Here is a 21,243-nt window from a genome sequence, read left to right as displayed (position 1 = left end):
CATTAGTGGAAAAGCTTAATAACCCATCAAGGACAGATCAGCCCTGCTGTTTCCCATGAAAACTATTTCCCTCCCCGCTATGGGAAGGTGTGTCTGCCTTCTCTGTGGCCCCTTCTGGTTTGTTTACAGTACAGATGCTAGGAGCCTGACGTGTGTGCACGGACATGGATGTGCATAGGTGTGTGCACACCGATGTGGGTGCAGGTCCCTCAGGCAGGACACTGCGTCCTGTCCTGCTTGTCCCTGCACTGGGCCCCTTGATGCTTGTTACGTGCAAGGCCCGGCACCTGCGTGTGTGGGAACCCGGTCCCCCTGAGAGATGGGCTCTCGCTGGAGTCTCACACAGAAGTATTTAAACTCTGTGAACAAACAGGTACAAACTCGCCGTCCTGGAGCTAAGATTTTTGGGTTAAATGGAGGATACAAATAAAGCTCAGTAAAATACTAGTAAAATGTACAGCTAGTAAACATGACAAGGAAAGGCATGCAGCAGGGAATGGGTGTCAGTGTGCGGGGTGGGTGTGTTGAAAGTGTAAGGGTCTCGAGGAAGACCTGGCTGAGAGGGACGCCTGCCTGCAGCCCTGGATAAGGGCACATGGGATGATGGAGGTGTCCGGATGGGGCGGTCGGAGCTTCCAGATGGAGCGCTTAGCTAGGAGGGGCCCTGAGGCTTTAGGAACAGGGGGAGGCAGGGAAGAGGGCTGCCGTGAACTCAGAGAAACAACGGGGGACCAGATAAAGAGGGCCCCGATGGACTCTGGTGGCTGCTGAGCCCCTGGGCGAGGGTAGCACTGCAGCGACAGCATGGCCTGGGTTTGCATCTCTGCCTGCCCCCCAGTTGCTGGCCGCGGGTAAAGTAGAAGTCCTGGGAACCCGCAGCTCTCCATACGAACACTGTCACTTTGAGTCTAATTATCATCACTGATATTAACAGTGCTGAACCTGTAGGAGCTTTCAAGTTCAAATTATTGAATTCTGAATCTAGTCCAATAATTATCTCAGCATTTGAGATACCATTGACTGCGGGTCATGGATGTTTTAAGGCCAAAGTCACTGAGTGATCTGGGGACTCACTGCTGGAAATCACTTGCTTTTTTTCTTTCTTTTTCTCTTGCCCTCCTTTTTTTCTGCACGGCAGTAAGTCAGCCACATTAAAAATTTTGTGCCTCTGTCATTGGAAAAATTAGCATTCTTTCCCTGGAAGAGCAGGCTTGAAGATTTTTTCCTACTATATTGCACCAGCCACACTAAGTGGCTCCAGGTTAGCTCTTAATTCATATTTTCTACGGCCGCTGATATGCTTGATAGTCATAATTGTTGCACATTGGAGATAAAAGCTAAATCTCAGCTTATACCCTGCCTCCCAGGAGAAATTCAGAGAACAACTGTAAAGCCTAATCCATATTGTGATGTTGAAAAGAAAATAGGGTTATAGGCTTATTTGGAAGCCTTTGAGTGTTTATGGTTGTGCAGACTGGGTGTTCCTGACTTACAGTGTAAAATCTGAATTTCCAGGGCAGGGACCAGATCGGTTTCTGGCTGATGCATACTGTGCCTGGGAGGGGCGGCATCTTCTTTTTAGGTGATATGTGTTATTCAGTCCCAGAATGCATTGGACTGTATGCAGACGGTCTGTCCCAGGATGTGCTGACCTCTCTCTCAGGCTTTGGAGGAAAAGCCCCAGCCGTGTAAATGTGTACACTTGTACACCTCTGCACAGAGGATGGGGCACTGCTCCTGAGCCCAGGGGTTCCGTTCTCTGGAAAGTTCTCTCTGCGCAGGTTTTCTTGTTGAGTGCCTGGAGCAGATTATCCCCTGGTGGTCCATCCCACTGCGGGAGCCACCCTCCGCCTCTTTGGTCCAGACTGAAGCATCTCAGGCCATCAGTCCTCCAAGTAGGGCCTCCTTTCCCACTGTATCATCAGCGTTCCCTCATTTGGATGAGTTAGCCTTGTGCAGGTCATTTTTGAAGTGTGTTGTCCAAGATAGGATTTAGTATTCCAGAGTAGGACAAGGAATACCAGTGGGAGAGAGTCAGATTAGCATAAGGAAAAAGAGGAAAGATGCTTTTTAAACTTAGTGTTACTTTATTATAGCATTTTAACGCCATTTAAAAAATCAGTGGAAACTGTTTTTTGAATCTGCTGTTATTTTGTTATAGCATTTTAAATTGCTTTTTTTCTGGTGGCAGGAAGAAAGAAAAACTTGGTCGAGTCTCATCAACCATTTTTTAAAGTGTGAGTTTTAAATCATTTATTTTTTGTTTGCAGAGAAGCAGCAGCTACATTCTTACATGCAGACTTTCAGACATTGTGAAAAAGCACAGTGAACCTGCACATGCACTTGTTTTTTCCTGGTGGAAAGCCTCCCTTGGTCTGGAAGACCCCGTGCGGCATTATAGCAGTTGGTGTGCAAACTTCTGACCGCATCTGATAACTTACACTTTGCACAGCCTCTCCTCAGAGAAAGCGTTAGGAATGTTTCTTCTGTGGCTGAAATTTTATGGTGCATCGCCTTGTTTTTGCTGAAAGAGGCAGGCATGGAGAACGCACAGCACAGACAGTGCTTTGGAACCTTAAAATGTGCCAGGCAGCTGATCTCTTAGGGACTTTTCTAATTCAACCCTACACTCTTGAGATATGAGGATGGGTCTTGTCCCTGTCTGGGGCTACCTGGGGAGGGGTGTCTGGCTTAATTACATTGAAGGATACTGGTCTCCTGCCTCCGACTCTCGGTCCTTTTTAGGATGCCACGCTGCTTCCTTCATGATGGGTGGTTATTTTTTGTGTTGCACCTACTTTTGTAATTTTTCTCTCCACCATCCATCCCGTTTTCCCTGTCAGGTGGGAGAGAGGAGACTGAGGTGTGAGGTGACCCCGGAGGCACCACACTGTGGGTCAGAGGTCACCGAGGTCCGTCTCATCTCGAGTCCTATTTCTGCGAGTCATTTGTCTCTGAGAAGAGAAGCTTCGGGGAAGGATGTTTCGGTGTGCAGTTGCAGTGGAGTCTGCATGGGGAGCGTGTTAGTGCTGGGTGCCTCTGGGGGGAGGGCTGTGGGGGTGCCTATGAATGAAGATGCGGGGCAGCCAGGGGAATGTAGGTTTCCGTCCCATGAGGGTTTTGGGCGTAAGAAATTAAGGCCACTCAGTCTGGGCCAAGGAAGCACCTTGTGCCTGCAGCTGGAGATCCACCCTAGTCCTCTTGGCCCTGAGCCAGGCCCAGTGGACTGTGGACACCGGTCCTGCCCATGGAGCCACCCAAGTCCTGCTTCCTCCCCCAGCATCCCCAGAGTGGGGAGCAGGCGGGGAACGAACGGATGCAAGTGGGGACACTTCCCATTGTCCTCCCTTTCAACCCTTTTCTCTATCCTTGTTGAGGAGAGAACATCGTTTTTATTTAATAAGATGAAAAAGAAAAAAGAGCGTGGTTATCAGAAAAGCACAAGAAATGATGCTTTTAGAGACTCTGGAAAGTCCTTCCTGGGTGTGCTTTCTTTGGAGGGGAGGAGACTGGAGAAAATCTCTACAGAACCTCACAGCATCTGAGAGCAGAGAGTGAACACATCTTTGAAGTGGAGACCGTGATGAAGGGAAAAAAGTACAGGAAGATAATGGTGTTACCTACAAGGATCGTCTGTCTATCCAGTTCGTGCTTCACAGTGAGGGCAGCGTAAAAAGTGAGGAGGCGGCACTCAGGGCCGGTGCGTAAGCTTCATGGAGAAAACAGGACTTCTGATATTTGGGGGGCATAAAATAAAAAAGTTGCAGCTTTGGGGGGATGTTTGTAGCTAATTTCTACCCAGCATGGTTCTCTATGTGGTCGCCCAGTTGCTTGAGCAAAATCTAGATAGACTTAGGCTTGTAGAAAATTTATTTCTTAGTAAAGTAATACTGGCTCACAGTGGGGGGAAAAGGAGTATAAATATCAAAAGTAATTATCGTTAATTTTCTTTGCACTGTTCAAGAAATTTTCTCATGTAAGCATGGATCTCTTGCTCTGACACAGTGAAACACATTTATTTTATCTGACAAATCACTGTTGGACACAGTCCTGCAGCAGGACACGTGGATGTGCCTCACACAAGCGGGAATGGACACAACGGATGTGTACAGATTAGGGAACAATAAAATAGCTGCATTCATTCTGTCCAGCTGAAGAAACATTTTACAGAAACCTTTGCAGACCCCACGTGTTCCCCTCCTCCTCCCCCCAGGTAACCTATCCTAAATTTTCTTTTTATTGTTCCGTTTCTTTCATTTGTGGTTTTGTCATTTAATACATGTATCCCGAAAATATTTATTGCTTAGTTTTGCCTGTTTGTTGTCAACCTTATGTCAATGTAATTTACCTGTATGTGATTCTCTGACTTGCTTTTCTTGGCTACATGTGATTTTGGTTGCTGAGTCACAATAACTCACATAGCTCTGGTGCTTTCACTTTCACTGCTGTACAGAGTTCCCGTGAAGAATTACACGGTGTGGTCACCGTTGTGGTTCCGTCATCCTCTTTCTAATGGCCACATCATTTTGTCCCTGCTGACACTGAATAAAATGTCACCTGACTTTTTTTTAAGTGGATAAGGGCTCAGATTGTGAGTGATCCCTTTGTTCCAGGAGTGAAGTTGATGCTCTTTGTGGAAGCAGGGTTATTGCTCTTCAGGCTGGAACTGTTTATCTTTCACTTTCATTTACTGCAACAAATCTTTAGAGCAGGACCCAGGGAGCAAAGTGCGGTTCAAAGAGTGGGTTCCTGTAGGCCGGTTGCCAGAAGCCGGAGGTCAGGTGTTGGAAGCCTGAGAGCAGGGACCCATCCTGAGCACAAGGGCCAGGGTCGGGGCTGGGGTCTCGACCTTGGCCTCGGGGAGCCTTCCCTTGTCTGCACACGCGGGAGTGGAAGTGAATCCTGAGATGAAAAGGAAGCAATCAATGGAGTTTGTTTCCTCCTGCAATTTCAGGCAGAGCTTTCTCTACCAGATCAAAAGAGCCCATCAACGCCCAGGTTCTATCACTGAAAAATAAAATCTCATTTTCTTTCTGATAATACCTGTTCACTGTTTAAAAAAAAAAAGAAAATCAAACACTACCAGGAAAAAATCCGTAAATTCTCTTCACCCAGCTGATACTAATATACAAGTTTGATGTGTCCATTCAGATTTTAAAAAGTGCTTATAAAACTATGTGTATTTTACATGTAGATAATCTTAAAAAGAAAGTTGAATTTCTTTGAGACTTAAAAAATAGCCTGCCACATTTGCTTTATCTATGCATACATAAGTGTGTGTGTTATTTTTTGTTTTGTTTTGTTCTTACTGAACCCTTTGAGACAGCATTGCAGGCATCCTGACATTTCAGGATCAGATACTGCCACCTGTACCTCCCCGGTACCCATTGACCATGGGACATTAACCCAGTGCCACTCTCCTATGCCAGCCTTATTCACAACCCCCACTTGCCCACTGATCTCACCCGGGGCTTTTAATAAAAGTCGCTGCATTTTACTCTCACCTGTATGAACGGAAACAAATTGCAAGCTGGGATTTTGTCCTTCAGTTTTAGGAGTTGGTGATATTCTGATCCAGTGCTCCCTGTACACCTGTTTGCTGGCTTTTCTTCAGAACCTGTTGGGCAAGTTGAGGCACTGTCCTTCCCTGGGCAGTGTGGCCCCACCCAGTGTGATGGGCTAGGTCAGTTCCCCTCCCCAGGCAGCTCTCAAGGACAGGCTGGGCCCTGAGGAGGAGGGCTGGCTGTGGCTCCAGCTAAAGTAGCTCCGTGTCACAGGCAGGTTCTGGCTGGGGAGGGGACCAAGCAGGGGCAAGTGCTGAAGCATCAGTCAGAAGTACATCCAGTTACAGTGTAGCAGGTCTTCAGGACTCAAGGTATCTGCTTCATTGCTATTAAGTTTCCAGTCCTGCGGAGCATGCTCAGTGGGAGATTGTTAAATATGAGGCTGAAATTTTGTCAGGTGTTCCATCACTGTGTATGGCAAGAATTACTAGCTTCGCATCTTCACCAGGAGACTGTCAGAGCATCCACATGAGGGGTTGGAGGAAGGATGCTGCTGGACCGAGCTCCAGGGCAGGGGCTATGGCTGCCGGGCCTGAAACTGTGCCCTGCAGGTTGGGGGCTGGGATGAAACTGTACCCTGCAGCAGGAAGCCTGCTCCAGGGCTGGCCTGACCCTGGGCTGCCCTGTTGCTTTCCCTTTGAAGTTTAAGCTCACCCGCAAAGACCTCTCCATCCTTCACGTCTGCAGTGTGGGCCCCTGCTCCCACCCCCTGGGCTTTGCCTCGCCTAGAACATTGGTGCTTGGAAAGGTCATTTTTCATGGTCTAGAAACAAAGTATGTCTGTTAACTGTGGCCATCTCCAGAGGCTGTGAACCCTGTCATGACAGAGAAGGACCCAGACGTGGTCACCTTGAAGGGAGGCAGGGCCAGCCTCTGACCGGGCTTTGGGGTCGGGGTGCCAGCACCTTCCACAGCGGTACCCCCACTCTCAGGGGTGTGGCTTTCTCCTTGGTGGGGTGAGATGGTACAATTTGGCATTCTGTTTGCAAATGGATTGAACAAAAGACAGTGATTCCATTTTCCGCACCTTTTTCTAGCAGTTTCTTGAGCACTTTTCAGCAGGGTAAGTGCTCCTGGGAAGAGAAGGGACTCTCCTCATGGAAGCATCGTGGAGCACAGAGCAATTCTATGACCAGAGCCTCTTGGGCTCCTCCAGTTCCTCGTGCGACTACAGAGTAATCGTAGCTGTGACCACAGCCGAGAGCCCCGTGGTGAGCTTGGGTCTTACACGTGTGCAGGAGCCGTGGCCACTCTGAGACCTGCCTGTCCCAGCAGGTGTTCTTTGGGGTGTCCAGTGGCGGCATGTGCCCTCTAAACTCATGGGCTCGGGGGGAGATCACAGGACACATCCAAGACTACATCCTGCTGAGGGCTTGGCAGCCTTTCTTTGCAACTGTGCCTACATGTGCCATCCACAGCCTGGCACTGCCGTGGCCTGAACTCAGCTGGCTCAGGCCGTGTCCTGGTCCTTGGGTGCTGGCTGTTCTGTCACCCCTCTCCCCTTCCATTCAAGGAAGCATGTTTGAATACAGAGTGGCTGGAGCGAGACAGTTTTATAAGGCTAACCTTGAAGGGGCACAGATGCTTCACAGACCTGTGAATGGCCGTCTTGATGGGTTATGATTCATTACTCCGATGTGAGCTTCACTGGTTTCAGGAATTTGATGGAAGTGAGTGGCAAGAGATCTCCCAGGCAGTGGTCCAGGCAGTGGTCCGTCAGGTGTTGGGAGCAGGACAGAGCGAAGCCAACAGAGACACAGAGGATGCTGCAGTTTGCCTTCGTGAAAGCTGTGCAAGAGCAGTGGGGGTTTATGCCACCCCCTGCCCCCCTGAATTGCTTACAAGGCCCCTGAGTTTGCAGGGATTGACCTTCCCCTTCTAGATGGGTCTGTGTTTAGTTTCTATTATGTAAGTTTTAGAAGGAAGAATGCTCTTCGGGGCATGACCAGCCTTCTTGGGGTAGAAATAGGATCCTTCTCACAGTCAGTGGGGCTCGAAACAGGCTTTGTTCACCAGAAGTCAGGCTCTCAAAGTGTGGGGGCCGAGCACCTGAGCCCCTTCCCCTACTACTTACAGTGCAGTAACCCAGATGTGGCTGGGTCTGTCACCTGCCACCCCTAGGGTGGGATAGTGTGTGCCTTGCCTGTGAAAGTACAGAGGCCTGCTGGACACACACAGGCTGTTCCCTCCCCCCACCCCCCAGTAGCTGTCAAACTTGAATTTCTAGTTGATTAACCAGGAAAATCTGCCTTCCTGCTGGAATGTTGACTCTAGGGAACCTTTTGTGTCAGGTTTCAGAATTCCTTTGTTTCCTCCTGGTTAAGACCCGTCCAGGGTCGTGTTACCATCTTCTCAACGGTCCTGCAGTCTGTGGGCGGAGGTTTTTGATAACTTTAAAATTTTGGCTTCAGTTAAAAAAATATTCTAATGAGATAAGCCGTCATTTCAACATACGGATGTATCTTTTACACGCTATGTAGTAGAATTCCACTATTTTCTCAGCCCTGGTTTTCGCCATTTTGCTGTTTAGATTGTTGTCTGCTAGGGAAAATGAGACTATTCTCAGCGATGTGGACACGTCTGAAGCTGATCCGAATGCCCCACCTAGGTTCAAATGGCTTGTTAATAACAGGGCTGTTGGTGAAAATCATTGTGACCCTTATTTCCTTGTCCTGTCGAAAATAGTGTATGTGTTGCAGAGTCCTGTTGGTGAGACACAGCTTCATACACCTGTGCAGTTGAGCGTGACCATTTTGCTTTTGAACGAAAGGGATGATTATTCAAAGGCTGTGAGTTTCGAGGAAACCATGCATCCGTCCTCGGTATAGTTCTGGTTGGCCTGTGTGTGAAACCTTAGTTCGAGGTTTATTTGGAGGACATCTGAGACTGAGCTGAGACCTACCTGGGTCTCTTATAACTGCTGATGAGGAAGCAGGGGAAATAGCAGATGGAGTTTTCTGCTTCTAACACATGGTAAGATTTAGTTAAATTCAGTAACTGTTTTCTGAAGCCATTTACTTCCTGAAGACATCGGGCCATTGGGCAGAGGCCGTGTCACTTGGGTTAGTTGGAGTTTTCCCCTGCAGCTCTCCCTGCAGATTCTACTTGTGGAAATCAACACCTCGCAGCTCCAGTGCTCCTCTAGGGAGCTGGCCCTGATGGCTCCTGCCCTTCTGTGCCCTGCAGTAACACACTTTTATTCTGGCCCCATTGGATGTTGCTTTGTGATGGATAGACTGGACACTGTTTGGCTCCACTGGTCCTGACAGTGCCAGGGACCAAAACCACCTTTTATGCACCCTGTTATCTGCCAAAGCACGAAGCCTTGGTCGGCGCTTGCTGAGTACTTGTTGGACACAGAGCACGAGAGGGGTCGGGGCTCCAGTACAGGTGGGACGGGCAGGGACCAGAAGGGGACGTCCGCTGACGCTGGGGGACAGGGTGGGCCACAGATGGCAGGCATCTGCCCCGTGGCAGAGCAAGGCCCATGCTTGTTGCTTCAATGGCCCAAGCTGCTTGCAGTCCCTTTATACTGTGCATTCTCAGCGGTGGTGAAAACTGGTTCCCGGGAGGAGGAAAAATAAAATCCTAGCTGTGACAGTGGTTGTGGTGGGTCACGGGATGTAAACAGGTGTAGGGGGTATCTCTGCGATTAAAGTTTCATGGGGGAGAGTGATTAGAAAAAAAATCTACAAAAGTGTTTTAGGACAGGTAATGATGAAAAATGAATTAAGAAACTCCCCACACCACATGAGAGTCTCCCCTGCAGGCCCTTGTTCATGGGGTCCTCTCTGCTTGAATGCCTACCTTCCAACCCCCCAGGTCTTAGCTGGACCCTCCTCATTCTCCAGGATTTGGCCCAGGTTTTGCCTTACATGGGAAGCAGTTTTCCACACTGGACTGTGATGGTCTGTCTGTGATGGAGGGAGTCAGAGGGCAGAATTTCAGGGACCTAGGAACAGCTGTCACCAAAGCAGGCCAAACCAATCCGGGCTCTCCCCTCTACAAATCAGGTGGTTTTTTGCTTCATCTGTGAATGTCGCTCATCCAAGCCAAGAGTGGAGCCGCAGGGAAGCTCACGGCTGAGTGCCCAGCAGGCCCTCTGCCACCTCCAGTGGGGTCATCCTGCTTCTTTGGGGTTTTGATTTTCAGGGGCAGAGGGGACAAGAAAAGTGGAGGTTGTAGTCTGAAAGTAGCCTGGTTGTAAATTAGCCAGGTTGAACTCCTGGTGGTTCCTGGCATCCTGTCAAGAGAAGGCATTCTGGTTCCAGAGCCATCCCTGGAATCAGTGCATCTGTCCCAGATCTCTGTTGAGAAACAGGGCTGGGGTCCTTCCAAGATGACTCTGGTTCCCAGCCAAGATTCGAGTTATTTCCGCAGCTGATGGTGTTGGTGCCAAAGATGGCATGGGAGCTCGGGGGTGGGTATTGGGAGGATGCTTGGGGGTGCTGGCAATGGCTTGTCTGATTTCACTATCTGTCCTTGAGTTCAGCTGTGGACCAGAACATGGGGCTGTTGGTCCGAGACCTCTTGTGCTCCTCTGGTGCCTGGAATGTTGCTTTACCTCTGTGGTCTTCAGTTTCTTCTCTGACAGGATGAAAAGATTTCATTTAGATGTTGCTGTGAATCTTGGGGCAGATTAAAGAAGGTTAATGAGAACCAAGCAGTTTCTGGAAGCAGGGCGAGGAAGCAGGCCATCTGTGGTACCCAGCGCATGGTCCGTGTGACCCTGCTGTGTTACCCAGAAAGCTGTGCAGAGGTGAACCGCATCAGCAAAAAAGACACCTTTGACCATGTAACAGAAAACGCGTTTTTAGGATGATGCATTTTATACAGATGCACCCCAGCGAGATGCTCTCTACTCCCCATGAGGGAGCAGGGAGGTGATGGCAGCAGTGGACTTGGAGATTGGGCCCCAAGGATGCGGCTTAGCCATGTGGCACCCCCGTTGCCAAAGTTACATGCTTCTCTTGTGACTCAGAAGGCATCAAAAAATCTTTTAGCAAACCTTTGCCCTGTATCTTATGTATCTTTTTTTAATGATCCTTTTAAAAAATTATTTATTTGTTTATTTATTGGCTATATTGGATCTTCATTGCTGTGCATGGGCTTTTTCTCTAGTTGCGATGAGCGGGGGCTACTCTCCATTGTGGTGTGTGGGCTTCTCATTGCAGTGGCTTCTGTTGAGCACGGGCTCTAGGCTTGCAGGCTTCAGTAGTTGTGGTGCGTGGGGCTCAGTAGTTGTGGTGCATGGGCTCAGTAGTTGTGGCTTGTGGCCTCTAGAGCACAGGCTCAATAATTGTGCCACATGGGCTTAGTTGCTCCACAGCATGTGGGATCTTCCTGGACCAGGGATTGAACCCATGTCCTCTGCATTGGCAGGTGAATTCTTAACCACTGTGCCACCAGGGAAGTGCTGTTATCTCATGTATCTTTTGCTTCCCAACACCTGAGCAAAACTCTAGGCAGTAATAGTCTGCCATATAGATTCTTTGAATGGCTTTCCAAACTCCTGCAGCTTGACAGACTGAACTTGAGCTTCCTTGCTCCTCCTGGTCCTGGTTATATGAACATTGCTTTACCGCTCAGAACATCTACAACATAATAAGAGAAACAGGTCACATTCTTCTTCTTCTTCTTTTTTTAATTTACTTTTATTCAGATTTTCAAATATACTTGAGTGAGAGTAATTTTATTTTCTTATTTTTATTTTTGACCGCACTGTGTGGTATGCAGGATCTTAGTTTCCTGACCAGGGATTGAACCTGTGTCCCCTGCATTAGGAGTGCAGAGTCTTAACCACTGGACTGCCAGGAAAGTCCCCCTCACCTCCCCCCCCCCACACACACTTTTTTTTCCGAGCCACATTCTTCCAGCATTTTCCGTCAGCCACCCTAGGAAAACTGCACAGAGATGAATGAGACCACAAGGCGCTTGAGGCCACACTTCTAGCCTGGCACAGCTGAACCTGTGGGTGCCGTGAAATCCATTAACACAAAGATTAGAGGGCCCTGGGCGAGCACATCTGGTGGGAGGGGGAGTGGGCTCAGTGCTCCTGTCTGCTGGTGTCCCTGTGGCTTGCCTTCCTGTGATTCATGCGTCTCCCCTGCCCCCCGCCCCCCCCCCCCCCCCCCAGCCTCCCAGATTCAGCCTGGGGCTTGTGTGTGTTCACTGTGGAAAGGAGTATGTTTCTCCCAGGAAATACTCAAATCCCTATGACGTCAGCCTCCCAGATACCCGTATCCTAGCTTGTGTGAGTCCTTTAGAATGTGGGGTGGCCTTATTTCACCTTTTCCCTGTGACAGGCTGGACTTGCAGGGGTGGGGGTGAACTTGGGAGTGGGAGACAGCAGAAAGGTGCTTGGGTGTCTATGCACTGAAAAGAAAAGAGCCCAGTGAAATTCTGGGGAACATTGGTTTTGTGAACATGCGTGTGCAGAGATAGCAGGTGCAGTAAATATCTGTGAGCCAAGCCTTGGGAGATTAGCCTCTGGCTGCCAACTCTGCCCAGATGTCATGAGAAATATTTATGTCTGTTTTAGAGCAAGAAGAGTGATTGCTGTAAGGTTCTTGTTAGTTCCAGAGCGAGGTCCAGTGCTTCGGGCACTAATTCGGTACTCAGCCGACGGACTGCTGTTTGCCTTTGAGGGATGGTGACCCCCTAACCTGGTACTCCTGGTGCCCCGGGATGCACCATCTTCCCCGCATCTGTGTCCATGTTCCAGTGATGGGATCCCTGTGCTGAAAGATGGTGCTTCGTGCGCTTTCTCATCTTTGTTTCATCCTCTCTCACCTCCCCCCAGCTTACCTCCAGATACGTTGCGGTACAGAAAGCCCACAGCCCCTTACCCAGAACTGGGAAACGCAGGGGATCCTAAGTCTGCGGTGCTCATTTGGCAACAAAGCCCGAGCTGTGCAGCGGGCAGGCTGCTTGCGTTCTTTATGTGCGTGTCCATGCACGTAAAGGTGCGTGCATTCCACTGTGGAGTTATCCATGTGTTTGATTAAAGGGGGTGGGGTAATCTAGAGCACGGGTCAGAACCTGCAGCCTGCGGGCCAAATCCAGCTGTTTTTATAAAGAAAGTTTTCTTGGAATAGCCACCCTTTCTGTTTGTGCCTTGCCTTTGGCTGCTTTTGCATCTGGCCTTTTATAGACGTGCTTCCCCCCCCCATTCTAGAGAGAAATGTCCTGGGTATGTGGCGGTCTAGTTTGGAGTCTGTGCGCTGGGGCTTGTGCAGCAACGGTGGTGGCCTGCTCACTCTCAAGGCACAGCCTCTAGTCCTGGGAGCTCATGGAGGTGACTAAATAGTTCCAGGCTTCCTTTTCCTCTGGGCTCGGGTCCCTCACAGCTTTGGAGGAAGATGTGCTAGATCAGTGGGGTTCTCCAGACCATTCGAATGTAAGGCATGCAGACTTGATGAGGCTCCTGCAGGTGACTGAGCCCGGAGGAGCAGGGAGAGTCGGCGAGTGCAGCCCCCGGGACGTCCCAGGGGTTGTCCCTCTGGAAGGACAGCGTCCAGGTTTGCAGAGTGCATGAGACTGCTGCCCTGGGAGGACCCTTGTGTTTGGAGAGCTGCTCTGGACGTTTGGAGGAGACACAGGACCCTCACCAGCAGTGAGCACCACTCTGCATCCAGCCGCTGTTTTTAGCTCAGCCCTAGCTCTCCGTGTTCAAGCTGCACTTGCCCGTTAATCTTCCACGTGCCTCATGGGCAGCTTTTGTTCCCTTGGATTTGTTTTTTGTTTTTGTTTTTTAAAGCCCCTTTTCACAATCTAAGTTTTTAAAATGAGCATAATGGTTTACATTTTAGCACCTGGTAAATAACGTGAAGAGTATTGATATTTCTGAGCACGCATGTATCTTATGAGTGCCCGTAACAGTTTTGGTTTATGTAGGAGAACCACTTAAACCACTCAGAATTGTTAATTCAAGACGCAAGGCAGGAAGTATGGATGGCACATCACCGATCAGAAGACAGCGTTCCCCGGGAGCACATCAGAAATGCAGGACGTGTGCCTGAGTCGTAATTGCATTTGCATCCCCGCATGTTGAACACATTACAGTTTGGAAGGCTCTGGTTGGCCCTGTTAACCCATCATCCTTCTGTTTTGTGTATGTGGAGGGAGCCAGGAAGGTGAGCAGTGTGGCCCCGCTGTGCCCTCTGGTCCCTGATTCATTCACCCCCACAGGTGTGGTGTCACTTGTGCCAGCAGGCGCCGTACCCAGGTTGGTGGGGAGCCTCCGTCCTTCCTGTGGCTGAAGAGCGAGCTGGTGGTCTGCTGATAAAACAGCATTTCTCTAGAGTGAATTGACATCAGAGGAGAGAGGTGGAGGCTCAGCGGGACCAGGCAGGATACCTGATGCTTGGTCCTCGGGGGAGGAAGGGAGCAAGGAGGCATTACGTGAGACCACCTCTGGCACCTGGGAGAGGTCGGCCCTGTCTTTGTGTCTCACTCGCAGGAGTTGTAGTCCATTCCCTTTTGCCTTCTTTTCTGTCTCCTGGGAATGGGATTTCCAGGTCTCCGGGTCTGCCGAGTAGATTCTGAGTAGGTGAGGAGGGAGGAGCTGGGCAGCTTCTCAGGCCCCTTTATGAGACCAGTAGAATCTTTTTTCTTTCCCAGGTGTGTTCTTGGTGGGCATGGGCTGAGGGTTTGTGAGTGGGGCACCTTTAAAGAAAGAGGGACAAGTCCGGAGCTTTCTCTGGGATGTAAAAAGGAGCTCACCTCTGTCCTCCCTGGACTGGCAGGTCTGGGAGGAGAAGCAGGGGCAGAAGGTCAGGGAGCGGTGTAGTGAAGGGGGAGGAGCCTGAATGGAGGGGAAAGCTGGGAGGGGTGAGGGTGCGTCTGTTATGTCTCTCCAAACTCTCTAAGAAAGATACAGGAAGTTTGCAGAGTTCCTTGAAAGAACTCTAGTATGGAGTTAAGGTTCAGACGGTTTCAATCCAGTCCCTGCAAGCCCCTTGAAAAGGACTTGGGAGAAGCGTTAAATAGATGAACTTGAGCGTCACCTCAATGCTGTTTAATTTCTCTACCTCGTTCATCTGGATGGGTCTCCTCAGACCCACTTTTGATTCTGCACGTTGCTGGCATCGAGGGGCACTGTTACTGCAGGGAAGAGAGAGAAGTTGGCGCCAAGAAATTCTATCAAGGGACATTTTATAAGTGGAAAGAGTGAAGGAAACCAGGTTTGGACTGCCTCCCTGGTGTGCTTACGGTGCAAGTGGGATTTCAGTGCATGTTTAATGCCTGCCGTGGGTGGAGGCCAGGAAGACCAGCTGAGTTGCTTGGTCAAGTAGAACTGTTGGCTGTTTGGAGAAAGCCCGAGCCCCAGGGACTGGACTTTCCAGAAAGGGTGGAATTCTTCCATCTCTCCTTTATCCACTCATCAGAAATGTCAGATGCAGGGGTGGGAGTAGACCTCCACCACCTGCCAGAGGTCTGCACGCAGGTGTGGCTGAGGTATCCAGAGCTGCTGTGATTGCAGGGAGGGTCTAACCCGGGTGACGGAGGGTTCATAGAGGCGGAGAAGAACCAGGTGAGAGCAGTGTCTGCTGTCCGGGGAGTTGAGTTTCAGGAAGTCAGCTGCAGACGGTAGTGTCCGCAGGTGAGTGTGATAGGCTGTGTCCTCTCACCTGAGCACTGGGGGCCTTGGCCGTGGGCCCAGGTAGTGCAGAGAGGCAGTGCCCACCTTGGTCCTAACCTCTGACACACACACACACACACACAGTGTATCTGGGTGTGAGTGTGATGACCTCCTAGTTGTGTCTTGCTTCTGTTTTCTCTGCGGGTAGCATAACGCCGCTCTTGTGTTGTGATTAGGATTCGTTAAGAGAAACAGAGCAGGACAGCGGCACATGGTTGGTACTCAGTAAGGAGTTGCTGCTGCTCCGATCCTTGTCACCGTCATCTCCGTCTGTATGAAGAGGGCAGGTTGAGTCTGGGTCTTTCAGCACATCTCCCTGCCCTGTTGGTTGGCATTTGGTGGCAGTGAGTCTGTGTGTGAAGTGGCGCCTGGTCCCCGAAGCCGCCCGGTAACAATTTCCATCTGGGGCCACAGCAGGGTGGTTGGTTGGGCAGCCACCTCGTGGGGCTTTGAGTTTGGAGTGAGCAGAGAGCAGGGCCTCTGGCAGGTGTGGGTGGGGGCCACAGGGAGAGGGGCTGCCCAGGGTGCCAGTAAGCACGTGTGACATTCCTGTCCTCCGCAATAGAAGAAGTAGTTCCCCTTGAAAGTGGCTTAACTGAGCTCTGACTGACGTGGGAAGGAACCTCAGCTTAGGCATCGGAGAGCCGCTGTCTCCTCCACCTCCCACCCCAGCTGGCGGGCGCAAGCTGTGGTCACACCTCCAGGGCCTGTTACTGGGTGGACAGAGGCTTTTCTCCACCAAATCACCTCTGGCCAGAAATCCAGGGAAGCTTATTTGTAATGAAGGTGGTGGAGCCTGAGTCTCTGCAGGAGACCTGTGGAAGGACTCCGGGGAGCATCATCTTCAGAAATAGAAAGGTTTATTGAAGGTAGGCTCTGGGGACGAGGAGGAGGGAGTCTGCAGGACAGCACATTAATTTGGCGGGTAATTGGGAGCCCTGATCTTGAGCCTCTCGTTTTAATTAGCCTGGCTCTGCCCGGTGGTGTCTGTGCTGAAGCAGAGCGCATGGCCTGCTTAGCTGCTTCTCATGATTTATTTGGATTTCTTACATGCGAAGTTTGCGTGGGGCTGGGGCTCTCGGTTCCAGCCCTGGCTGGGAGTGGGCCAGCATCTTTAGGGGTCCCAGGGAGCACTTGGAGCTTTCCTGGTAAGAAAAGAAAACCAGGACCAAGCCTCCCCTTCACCTCTTGGGGCTACCCCAGGGCGGCCTCTAGCTTTGGTTGGGGAGGAAAGGTCGGGGAGCCTTCCAGCTACATGCCTGTGGTGGGAGGACCTCGTGAAAGCCTTGATGCCACTTGGAAATGTTTTTTGAGTTTGCCAAACTTTCTTTCCAGCCAACACAGACATATATATACTACCAACTGTAAAATAGATAGCCAGTGGGAAGTTGTTGTATAATAAAGGAAGTTCAACTCGAGGATGGAAGATGCCTTAGAGGACTGGGATGGGGAGGATGGGGGGGACTCGAGGGAGGGTGGGGGGGGGTCGAGGGAGGGAGGGCATACGGGGATATGTGTATAAAAACAGATGATTGAACTTGGTGTACTCCCCCCCCCCCAAAAAAAAAAATCATGGGGAGATGGTTTCCCGGGGTGGACTTGAGGAGTTGGAGTCTCAGCATCCCGGAACCTGGGGCAGCCCCGGTGAAGTTGGGTGGGATGGAGGGGCCCAGGGCCCTGGTGCCTCTAGGCCAGGGGTCCCCAACCCCCAGGCCAAGGACTGGTACCGGTCCCAGCTGCACTTCAGGAGGTGAGCGACGGGCAAGCAAGTGAAGCTTCACCTGTGTTTACAGCCGCTCCCTATTGCTCGCATTGCTGCCTGAGCTCTGCCTCCTGTCAACATTATGGTGAGTTATATAATTATTTCATTATATATTACAATGTAATAATAATAGAAATAAAATGAGCAATAAATGTAATGTGGTTGAATCATCCCCAAACCATCTCTCCCCTCACCCCCTGTCCGTGGAAAAATTGTCTTCCACGAAACCGGTCCCTGGTGCCAAAAAGGTTGGGAACCGCTGCCCTGGGCAGAACCCCCGCAGCTCTGTGGGTCTTCCCTCCAGATGGATCATTTTCTTAGGAATCTGGGTTAGTGAGGAAAGCGTTGCTTCTTAGAGGAGCCAGAGGCTTGCCAGCTGTATAATGTCACCCTTCTAGCTGTCCCCATCCCCCTGTGACGCAGAGAACCTGTGGTCTTGTTCCACGGGCCATCCTGCAAGCACAGTGGGTCTCCTCAGCTGAGAACAGAGGAGGGGGCTGCCTGTTCGCGTGTACCCATCCCGCTGGTCTCTCTTCCCGGTCTCTGGACGAAGCCCGTCCCCCGTGCCGTGTCTGACGCCCGGCTGCGGGCACAGGGAGATGCTCATCTGTCGAGGTCCTGCATCTGCCAGGAGGGTGCACACGTGTCAGGGTGGCGTCCGGGGCTGGCGGGGGCCAGGCCTCGCTGCTGCAAGCAAAGGAAGCTTGGGCAGGGAGCACCCCCGACCCGAGGTGTGCCGTCGGTTCAGACCGTGTGTCCTTTCATCAGATTGCGTTTGGCAAGATAGGAGGACGTTGACCCAAAGCACGTGTGTGAACTTTGGGTTTGATCTTGGTGGCCTCACTCTGTGCGTCACACCTGAGTGGAGGCCACTGTTGGCGGAGGTGCTTGGGAGGAGAGGCCCGGGGGTCGCAGCCCACATCTGAGTGTCTGGGGTTAAAAGCTGTGGGGTGGGGAGCGAGCCGTTGGTCTGAGTGGCCCCTGGAGGTTTGGCCAGGAGATTGGTTGGGGTTTTGGGGCACCTACTCTGGGCCTTGTACGGCCAGGCAAGGCCACTCAGACTGGAAAGCCGGCCTCCAGGCCTGGCCACCGCTGTCCTTGAGCTTGTCTGCAGGCTGAGCGGGAGCTGCTCTTTGGAGGAGCCGTGGGGGAGAAGGGTGATGGGTGACGCCTGCAGCCTCACTTGCCTCGCTCGCTCGGGGAGGAGAGACGGGGGCACTGAGACGGATGGGGGGTGCTTATATGGTGGGGGCCAGCCTGGGCCGTGCCTGTCGCCTGCTGCTGACCAGCAGAGGTGGCCCCGGCTGCTCGGAGCGGCCTCCTGGTGAGCTTGGTGTCACGGCTCCATCTGCCCACACTGCCCACTGGCCCCACGTCAGGAAGCCTGTGAGCCTGCCCTTGCCTTCTAGGGCTCAGCCACTGCTCCAGTGGCCACAGACAGGACAGGAGGACCCTGCCTCACAGCCCAAGCCAGACTTGTCCCACTGCCCACGCCTAGGCCTTCCAGGACGGAACGATGCTCGGGGTAGCCCCTCCCCCCCCCTCCTGTAGGTGAGCCACGTGGGACTCTGGGATGCACAGCCCCAAGAAGGGCGTCAGTAGAGAGGCCACGACTGCCCGAACCTTCACCCTTTCGGTGCTCAGACTGGCCCGGGTGTCGGGGCCTGTGAGTGACCCCCGGCGGGGCAGGGAAGGCGTCTGGTGCCGCCCGCAGAGTGCAGCGGGGGGCTCTGTTCTCTGAGTGGGTCCTCTGCCTCCATGTGTGCACATGGGAATAAACGAATACGTATATGTTCATCCAGACCAATGTGTATTCATCCACCCAGCTGCCTTAGAAAGTGCAGTAAGCTGCATTTAACTTTTCTCTACAAGGCACGAGGTCACGAGTCTAGAAATCATTTTGGTTGCGTATTGAGCAGAGTTTAGGTCTTGTGAGAGGGACACCCGTGGCAGTGTGCACTTACCCCCTGTGACTCTGTGTGTGGGCGTTTGTTTTGGACACAAGCACAGGCATTCTTTTGCTTTTTCATGGGAAATGGAGAAGTCAGTTTTGAACTGAAGGCTGTATTATTTTGGAGCCGGGCTTGATCATTTTCCAAGGACGTGAATATTTAGCAGGTACCATTGTGGCTGCAGGGCTTTCTGAAGGTTGGAGGTGGAAGCACAAAGGGTGAGTCCCAGGTTTCCCAACCGGCGGCGTCCTGGGGTGTATGGTGCAGTCTGGGAAGGATGCTCTAGCCTGTGGGTCTGTTGCCTTGCCAACCGTGTCTGCTTCTTGCAGACGTTCAGAGCAGAGCCCGGAGGCTGGGTACTGCTCCGGGGATGGGAGGGGAGGGTGGACACCTGAACCGGCCGCCACGGGGCTGCCCAAACCCTCCCAGACCTTTGCTCCTTCCCTGTGAGTCACAGACGTCTTTGCTGTTCGAAGCTGTTCCTCGTGGTGTGTGGATGTTATTTTAGGTCTGGGAAGACTTGCTCGGTTCCTGCCCTTCAGAGGACCAGGGCTGTGGGTGCCGGCAAACAACACGGCAGATGGCAGTGCTGGGCAGAGGCTTGGGGTCATTTTGATCTGGTAAAAGGAATGGAGTCTGAACTCATTCCAGAGATGCTGGCTTTTGAGAATTAATGAACCATGGAAAACGAGAGGTGATGATGCTGGTGGTGGTGATGTGGATGAACTTTCATCGGCATTTTTTCTGTGCCAAGAGCTCTTGAGTGCTTAACCCGGAGGAACCCACTTAATCTTCCCACCATCCCGTAACTGCAACTTGCCTTGCTGTTCAGACAAGAAAGGGAGGTACAGAGGCTTCCTGGGCTTGTCCTGGGCCACAGTGCAGTCGGTGGGACCAGAGCCCACCCAGACCACCCGGCCCCAGAGTGGCTCCCTCCTGTGTCTGGTCCCGTGTGTGGAAGTGACCGCTTAGCTCTGTTGCAGAGGTGTTTTTGTTTGCACTTAACTATCGATGCCTGAGTGATGCTGGAGGTCCACATCGGGGCTTCCTCCAGACCTGCCTTGTGAGAGTGAGGTTTTGGTCCCGGACAGGTTCGCTCACCTGTTTGTAGAGTGGTAGGTTTGGACTGAGAGCAGGGGCTGTAGGGGCAGATGTGCCTGGGCCTGAGCCCCGGCTTCATCTCTTCTTCTGACGGGGGCCTGGTGTTCAGCCCACCTGAGCCTCAGGCCCTGTCTGTAAGTAGCAGGAGTACCGTGCACTTGGCCTGGGCTGCCTTGCGGAGGGATGGGGCCCCCTGCCTGGGAGAGGGTGTCTCTCTGTACTCGGGGTGGGGTGGGGTGGGGTGAGGGGGCACCTGGTGAACATGCATGTTCTTGGAGATTGTTTAGGTCCTTGTGGGGCCTGTGTGTGTCTGTGTGTGTGTGTCTGTGTGTTGTGCAAGTGCAGGCCTGTGTGTGCGCACATGCCTGTGTCTGGTGTGTGTGTGCATGCTTGTCTGTGTGCGTGTCTGCGTGTGAGCGTGTGTGTGCAGTGATACCTCAGGGCCGCCCCGCATTCTCCTCCTCTGGGTGGGGCGCCCTGAGCGTTTGGCTCTTTTGGACGCAGGTTGTCTCATCTCCCCCATGTCATGACTTATTTCTTATTTGACTCTGTTTTTCCTCGTCCTGTATTTCCCTCAAATGACATTAGCCTCCTCTTTCCTCAGTATTTTGAACCGCTCCCCTCCCCTGAAATCCTTCCTGGCACCTCTCGCTTGTCACCCATGAACAGGTGTCTGCCGTTGTCCGTGTCTGCCTGGCTTTTGCCCCTGGGGGGCCTCTCTGTGTCTCCAGCTTGGTGTCCCTGTCGCCTGGTACCTCTGATGCATGTGATGGATTCTAAGAATAGAGTGTGACCAGGAAAACCAGATGTGCTGAAATCTGACCTCTCAAGCCCTGGAAAATACGCAGAGCCCTTCCAGAATGTTCTCCCATCTCCATCCACTTCTTTTCTCTCCGCTTGAACCCAGCTGCCCTCCAGTCCTAGCCGTCAGGAGCAGCAGGGCCCCAGAGAGGCCAGCCCACTTTCCCTCATCCTGAGTTCCAGGAAGCCTTGTCTGGGTTTCCCAGAGGAGCAGTGTTGTGATGGGAGCGGGCCCTGTTCCTTACGGAGGACGCGTTCTCAGAAGGTTTGATTAGAGAGATGCAACAGCGTTCAACTGCTGTGGTTTATAATAGTACGATTACAATCTCAGCCATGAAGGTGCTGTCCAGATTGATTTCACGAGGAGCCCCAGTGCTGTGGGGTGGAGTTCAGCGTACACTGAATCGAGCTTGTGAATGT

The 21,243-nt window shown here is 51.8% G+C and overlaps 1 protein-coding gene and 1 non-coding gene across 4 annotated transcripts in view; one reads left to right on the top strand and one right to left on the bottom strand.

Moving 5' to 3' along the window:
• AGAP1 (ArfGAP with GTPase domain, ankyrin repeat and PH domain 1) overlaps positions 1-21,243 on the top strand; it is a 549,901-nt gene that overhangs the window by 35,706 nt on the left and 492,952 nt on the right. The window lies entirely within an intron of this gene.
• On the bottom strand, positions 11,309-11,381 carry TRNAR-CCU (transfer RNA arginine (anticodon CCU)). The gene has a single exon. It is a non-coding gene; the product is annotated as a tRNA-Arg (tRNA).

The sequence above is a fragment of the Hippopotamus amphibius genome, chromosome 8 (genome assembly GCF_030028045.1).
Source record: "Hippopotamus amphibius kiboko isolate mHipAmp2 chromosome 8, mHipAmp2.hap2, whole genome shotgun sequence".
NCBI classification, from domain to species: Eukaryota; Metazoa; Chordata; class Mammalia; order Artiodactyla; family Hippopotamidae; genus Hippopotamus; species Hippopotamus amphibius.
The sequence above is the reverse complement of the archived record's forward strand: the minus strand, read 5'-3'. Positions and strand labels throughout refer to the sequence as shown.